The following is an 8,163-nucleotide window of genomic DNA, read 5'->3' on the forward strand; positions in this document are numbered from 1 at the left end:
GCAGGCGGACTCTCAACCACTGCGCCACCAGGGAAGCCCTAAGAACATTCTTGATCACAAAACATGGACACTAATGACTCATTGTAGTAAAATGATTCCAAAGAGTTGGATTCATTTCAATTCTATTTTTTAATATTGTACAAACATGATATAGAATAATATCTATGCTAAAGAAATCTTTAAAAACTTTTTCAATAAGTGTAAAATAAAAATTCAAGTGATAGGGCTTCCCTGGTGGCGCAGTGGTCGAGAGTCCACCTGCCGATGCAGGAGACACGGGTTCGTGCCCTGGTCCGGGAAGATCCCACATGCCGCAGTGCGGCTGGGCCCGTGAACCATGGCCGCTGAGCCTGCGCGTCCGGAGCCTGTGCTCCGCAAAGGGAGAGGCCACAGCAGTGAGAGGCCCGCGTACAGCAAAAAAAAACCCAAAAAAACAAACAAACAAACAAAAAAATTCAAGTGATAAAAAAGCATTTTGTTATAGTTATGGACAGCATTTTGTTATAGACAGTTATTTTGTTATGTTATACAGCATTTTTTCCCTATCTCCATAGAACATAAAATAATGGTGTGTCATATATTCAGTGATGTCTTAGATTTATCAAATGTGGTAATTATTTTCTATAAAAAATCTTAAACATTTGCATTATTTTAGAAAATTATCCAGAGTTCCAAATATTAACACTAGTGCACCTTCTTATTTTAAAAAGTGAGCATATTTTAATTCAGTAGAATTTACCTCCTTCAATAGATGTTTACTGAAAACCTTCAAAAAAAGAACTGTATTAGCTTCAATGTGGAATATTAAAATAAATAAGACAGCCCCTGAACTAAAGGAATTTACAATCTAGTAGATAAGTGATATTACTCCTCTGGTGTGTTTCATTCCTTTATTCATTCAAAAAATATTTACTGAGCAATTTCTTTATATCAGGTCCTGTTCCAGGGGCTGGAAATGTAACAGTAAATAAAACAAAATCCTCCACCCTCCTGGAACATACATTCCAGAAGGAAGACAGTCAATAAAAAGGATAAACAAGTAATTGTATATCATGTTAGATAATGATAGGGACTAAGAAAAAAAAAAGACTAGAGGAAGGCTATGAAATATTGAGAGGAGGTTGAAGTTTTATATCTAGAAAACCCTCACTGAGGAGGAAAACCTGATGGAAGTAGGAGCTAACAATGAGAAGATCTGGCTAAAGAAGTGCCTTCCAGGCAGAGGGCACAGCAAAGGCCCTGAGGCAGGAATGATGAGGAAGGAGGCAGTCTGAAGCAGTGGAGAAAACAAAGAGTAGGCGGTGGGGACTTCCCTGGTGGCGCAGTGGTTAAGAATCCGCCTGCCAGTGCAGGGGACACGGGTTCGAGCCCTGGTCCAGGAAGATCCCACATGCTGCAGAGCAACTAAGCCCGTGCACCACAACTACTGAGCCCGCGTGCCACAACTACCAAAGCCCGTGCGCCTAGAGCCCATGCTCCGCAACAAGAGAGGCCAGCGCAATGAGAAGCCCACGCACCGCAATGAAGACCCAATACGGCCAAAAATAAATAAATAAATAAATTTAAAAATAAAAATAAAAGAGTAGGTGGTGGTGCAACCAGAGAAGCAGGAGAGCCCAGATCTACAGAGCCTTTAGGTCAGGAGCCTGAAGGAGCCTTTTCTTGTGAGTGAGGTGAGGTGTTTGAGCAGAGAAGTGACACAATATGATTCATCTTTAATAGGAACATTTTGACTGCTGTGTTGAGAGAAGGCTGAAAGGGGAAGAACAGAAGCAGGGGAGCCAATTAGGAGGATGTTGAAATAACCAGGTGAGAGGTGAGGGTGTCTTGGATCCGAATAGTGTGAGTGAGCACGACGAGAGGCAGGAATTCTGAGTAGATTCTGAAGGTGGCACTCACAGGACGTGTAGATGGATTGGAGGCGGGGCGTGAGATAAAGAGGAGTCACGGAGGGACGCTGTGGTTTTCGGCCTGAGCGAATAGAAGGGAACCGTCATGGACAAGATGAGGAAGAATCTAGGAGGTAATGACAAGAACTCAGCTGGGGAGATGTTAAGCTTGAAATGCTCTGAGAGTCCACTCTAGAGAAACACACCTGCAGGGCACTGCCCCCTCCTGAAGACATGACACACACTGATTGCTTTGTAACCATGGGTCCATGGGATTTCTGGACGGTTTGTGCCAGCCTGTCAACATTGTTCAGTGATCGTGGTGAGGTCGGTGATTTGCATCTGGTCTCAGTGAGACCCCCAGAAGGCTCTGCCATTGGGCCTGGTTACACGGGGGCATTAAGGCCATGTGTGAGGCCTGCGGAATGTAAGAAACCCCAGCCATTTGGGGCTGCCTGGTTGTAAGGTGTCCCACACACACATCAGTGGCTCCTGGTCCAAGAGAGAAAATGCGTTCAGCACAGCCCTTAGGGAGGGAGCCTGTGCCTGGCCTCTCTGGGCCCCCAGCTGTGTGGCAGCCTTCTGGGCCCCTAGTTTAAGGCTGTTGCTGCATTGTGTCCTTTTCCTGTGATGAACTGTAGATTTGTAAGCACTGTCATTCTGGGTCCTGTGAGTGTGCGTCAGCTCTCGGCCTGTGGTGATAGAAATGCCTGGAAATGTACTCCTCCCCGGAGACAACCCTTGACCAGTGGCTGACACATGTTCAGGGCTGGGGGCTGGGGGTCATGTCTAAGAGCCCAGCTCCCTTGTCTCTGGAAAACTCTGAGGTATAACTGAAGCCCCAGAGTTTCCTCACACCCAGGATCGGGTTAAAACTACCCTCTACAAGAATGCCTGAGGTTGTCCCTTTGCCTGGCTTCCTCTCCTCCCACTTTGTGTCTCCCTCTCCAGTCCTGGGAGCACCTCCTCACTAAATCATCTGCACGCGAATCCTTGTCTCAGTATCTGCTGCTGGGCACCCAACCTAAGACAAACACGTAAATGATAGTTGAAGCCGTGAGTCTGGGTGAATTGTAAAATATCAAGAGACTTGATATTCTTAGTTACTCTCTATATTTAATGTTTTAAGGGATTTTGTTGTTACTGTTTTTTCTTGGAACCAAAGCAATTCTGAATGTTTCCAAGTTTAAAGTCTGCCCTTGCATTGCTGCATTTATGTAACAAATATTCAAGATTCAGCTGGAATAGGATCTCCTAACGAGGTCATCACCCCTTGATACATAAATACTGGCTTCTGGATGCAAATATAAAAATGAATAGAGGAATATGAGGGTATGAGTGTGTGTTTAAGTGTGTGTTGATGTCGGGGTACAAGGCAAGGACCAAGGAGTCCTATGCGTGTTGTTGGCCATCAGGCAAAGTGAGGAATATCCTCAATGGAACTAGACTACAGAATACATTCTGGAATGTTCTGCCCAACATTAAGAGTAATGTGGTCATGCTGCAGAAGGAAAAATGACCATAAATACATATCGTTATTAATTCAAAAATATGTATTTTAGGTCATTTATGACATGTCTGGAACTGTGCTGAGGGGGGATTCGTGAACGGGCAGGTGTAAGTCTGCCCTCACCTCGCTTAAAGTTTGAAGCTGGGGAGAAGGAGAGACGGACCTTGAATGATTACCTAAATAATTATCTTCTTAAAATTATTTGTGTTAGAAAGAAACAGTACAAGGCATTATTAGAGTAAATAACTGGGGATTGGACTAACAGGAGAGGCCTCTCTGGAGAGGTGACCCCCAAGCTAAGCCTGAAGGATGAATAGAACTCAGCAGACATAGAGAGTGTGTGCTCTGGATTTGGGGCCAGGAAAGGAGGAGTTTCTCCTCAAACTCAAGTTCTGCACATTGTTAAAGCTGTGCTCCAGCCACAAGAGCCATCCCAGCAAGATCCTGTGTGCTCTGCCCCCGACCCCCGGGCCCTTTTCTTCCGAGTATGGACTTTGTCCGTGCTTGAAATTCCCCACTTGGAGGCCATCTGATCCTCTCAAGATTCAGTTAATGCCTCTTCCTCTTTGAAGCTTTTGCTGACTCTGGGAAACGTTAGACACCCCGGCCACCGTGTGCCTTGAACATTCCTGGCACATCATAGGTACTTGTGAAATATTCATTGGGTATCTAGTGAATAAATATAACAGCACATTATTCAGTAACTTTTTGTAAATGTTTAACCCATCTCCAGACTCTGAGCTGCCTGGAAGCAGAGGCTGTGTCTTGCTCCTCCATCCAGTGCTCGATTCTGCAGCACTTGTAAATGTTTGTTAAATGAATGTATGAGGTTAAGGAATTGGGGCTGTGATAACAGAAACCTAGGAGGTGAAGTTTCAACGTAAAGTGAGGTCAAATTATGGAAGGCCTTAAATGTTGTTTGGAGAGGTCTGGACCTTGTGTAGGATGTGTGGAGCCACTGCCAGTGAGCGGGAGACTGGCTGTGTAGACCTGTGCTCTACGAAGATGACGGTCAGCAGAGGGTGCGACACGCGAAAGTGGGGAGAGATTGGAGGCGTGTAGGCCAGGTGGGAAGGTCCCTAGATTAGTGACAGTAGAAAGGGACAGGAGGGAGGAGACACTGGGAAGGGAGAAACGGCTACGTCAAGACCCGAGAACTAATTTCATGTGGGAGATACACTCTGGGGCCTTTGCCACGAGAGGCTGCAGTTTGCGTGAACTCTCTGTAATGTTTCCTAAGAATTCTCCAGAGGCACGTGAGTTTTCTAGTTAGGTAATTAAGAAACAGTATGTTCTCCAGAGAACAGCTGAATGCCCTAGATAATTTCTCCAATTTTGATTTAGCAAACGGGTGAGCTAGCTAGACCATCAGTTTTTTGGGTTTGGTTTTTTGGTTTTGGGGGGTTTTTTTGGTTTTTGGTTTTTTGGTTTAATGCCCACAAAATAACCATGTAATAACACCCCAGCAACATCAGTAGCCTAAGTAACTTCTGGAAGCTTCACCATCTCGTCTCCTAGATTCTGGCTTCCCTTTGATAACTAGAGTTAATGTTTCATTTTTATTGCTCCATCCCCCTGCAGCTTTAATTACCAATATGGTTGAAAATGCTGTGGGTTTATTTGTTCATTAAAGGTAAATAAAAGGAAAAGAAAAGGGAGCTTACAAAAAACTTAAACTGCATTACAAATTTTATACCAGAAGTCAGGAAATAGAAAATTTAAGATTCTCAAGACGTGAATATTAATTTATCTGCTCTGCATATGTTTTAAAAGATGTTTCAAATCTAATCCTGAATCCAAACTAATCATCCATAATGTGGGTGGGTTAACATTAGCATAATTTATCTTTTGATTTTTTTAACTTCCTGAACAAATTTATGAGTGACTGTTCTGTATACCCCTAAACATTTATGAGGACCCATTATATGTCAAGCACTGTATTTTATATCTTTATGTATCTAAAACTTTAATTTTGCAAAACTCGTGCAAGACGTTGTACTGTTATCTCCATTTTGCAGTTGATGAAACAGGCTCAGAGTGGCTCAGTGACTTGCCTGAGACCACACAGCTCATAGGCAATGGACGCTGTTGGGAATTCAAATCTGCTTGCCTCCAAGCCCTCCCACCCTGCTGCCGCTAAGACTGAACCACGCAGCAGGTCGGCTCTAACATAGCAACACAACTCTATGAAAATGTTGAAAATTGTCCTAAATGGGCAAGAAGAATTAAAGCTGTCTTTCATGTTGTCCTGTGGTAAAAGCAGAGAATAAGCCTCAGTAAGCTTAATAGTTTCAATGAGCAAAAGAAACTGATTCCCAACAGCAAACAGTATAACCGCCTCATAGTATACACTCGCTTTGAAATCATTTCCTCTTTCTAATACAACTGTTTTCTTAGAAGGCCTTGGCCCTGTGTCGAATGTCACTGGACAATACTGTTGCAGGAAAATGGGGCACGAGAGGATAGTCATGTCCCCAGTCTCGGGTGAGTCCCTGGGCCGGGGCCGCCAAGTGAGGGTCCTTGGCTTTGCACAGGAAGGACTTCAAGAGTGAGCCATAGTAAAGTGAAAGCAAGTTTATTTAGAGAAACACATTCCACAGACAGAATGTGGTCCATCTCAGAGGGTGAGAGCAGCCCCGAGATGTGCGGCGGTTAGTTTTCAAGGGCTGGGTAATTTCATAGGCTAACGAGTGGGTGGATTATTCCAACTATTTGGGGGAAGGGGCGGGGATTTCCAGGAATTGGGCCACCGCCCACTTTTTGGCCTATGGTCAGCCTCAGAACTGTCCCAGCACCTGTGGGTGTGTCATTTACCTAATGTATTATAACGAGTGTATAATGAGGCTCAAGGTCTTCCTAAGTCAAATCATCCACCATCTTGGGCCAAGTTGGTTCTAACCAGTTTATATGTATCCTCAATGGCTCTGTCATTCTTTTAAAGGTTGTGTCCTGCCCCCTTCCCTCCTATCTCAGTACGACTGTAACAATATTTCAGGCTTCAGTGGACTGTTTCATAAGAACTTTCACACTTTACAAATAAACCTTTTTTTCTGTGTACATAATGATAACTTTTTTTTATTGTGCAGAACAATTCTCCAAAGCATGTAAAGGTAATTGATTCCTTATTAATATTTACAGCAACCCTACAGGTGGTTTGGAGCTGAATGTTGCCATTTGTATTTTCTTTCCCGTGATGACTAACGTCTAGAAAAGTCGAGGAGTCCCAGCTGGACCCTGAAATTAAAGGCTGGCCTGTGGCTCCAAGCCCAGTGCACTTTTGTTCACTTGAAGATGATCATTTGCTAGTAAATCTAAGAAAATAATAAGCATAGATACGTTCCTTAAGACTGCAGAATGGAATTGCTACCCTATCTTCTTTTCCACCTCTGAAGTTATGAGGAAGGGAACTCGTGGCTTCTTGTCCTCCTGCTATGTATGTCGTGGGGCCAGACACAGACTGTCACCCATTGTGTCATTTGAACCCTCACAACAGCACCTGAGGTTGGTGTTATTACCTCCAATTTACAGGCAGGGAAACAGAATCTCAGCGACATTAAGGAAATTTCCCCACCTCACTCACCTAGCAAGTGATAGATCCAGGGTTTAAACCCAGGTCAAGCCAAGCTCATGCTTATCCTACCCCCTCTGTCCCACCTGTCTTACTTTTTTTTAAATACTGACATCTGTCCGGAAATTTTAGAAACAGGCATGAGAAAATACGAATAGTTAAAATTCACAGATAACTGCCAATTCTTATTTTAGCATTCCTGCCAGATCTTTAATTAGAAAATCAAGACTGTTACATTGTCAGATTGGCTGGTTTGAAATTCCCTGCTTTCCCCAAGACTCTGCTCTGCTGGAGGTGAAAACTGCCAAAAGGTGAATGTCACGACACACCAGGCAATATGTTTATGTATGATCAGGATATGCTTTTATATATGTTCTCCTGTTTAAAGAGTACGTTCCAGATTTCATAATTTTACATTTTAAACAGGAAATTCATAATATCACTAGGAAGCAACATCGTCTTTTTTTTTTTTGGTCATGGAATTTCAGGGTGAATTTTTTGAATCATCTAACAGACTAACTTCTCTCATATCTTTCCCCAGAGCATACCTGCATTATGACACAAATGTGCCAGGAGAATGCTAAATGGTTTTGTTCCGTTTTTAAAAGGAATATAGATAAAAAGCTGATCAGGAAAGGTTAGCAAGCAACTGCTGGCATCAAAAAGAGAGAGAAAGAATCAGAACCCAATCTCCTTTTCTTGTCAAGTATTTTGTATCTGGCTTTATAATACACAGAAGCATCCTTTATTATTAAAAGGGATCGTTCCAAGATAGCCTTAGAATGTTATCTTCTGTGTAGGTTCTGTCAAATTAGTTGCTTTAAAGCTCGATAGATCACAACAGAATTGAAATGATAAAGGACACATAACCAAATTTTAAGAAATTACATTATCTGACACTCATGTGGGCCATTTTTTAAAACTTGCTTTGAGAAACTGTTAAGAAACTCAGGTTTACAAAATATAGCGAAGTATAGACTGCCTCTGATTTTTTTTTTTTTTTTTTTTGTGGTACACGGGCCTCTCACTGCTGTGGCCTCTCCCGTTGCGGAGCACAGGCTCCGGACGCGCAGGCTCAGCGGCCATGGCTCACGGGTCCAGCCGCTCCGCGGCACGTGGGATCTTCCCGGACCGGGGCACGAACCCGCGTCCCCCGCATCGGCAGGAGGACTCTCAACCACTGTGCCACCAGGGAA

This window comes from Physeter macrocephalus, chromosome 18 (genome assembly GCF_002837175.3).
Source record: "Physeter macrocephalus isolate SW-GA chromosome 18, ASM283717v5, whole genome shotgun sequence".
Classification (NCBI taxonomy): Eukaryota; Metazoa; Chordata; class Mammalia; order Artiodactyla; family Physeteridae; genus Physeter; species Physeter macrocephalus.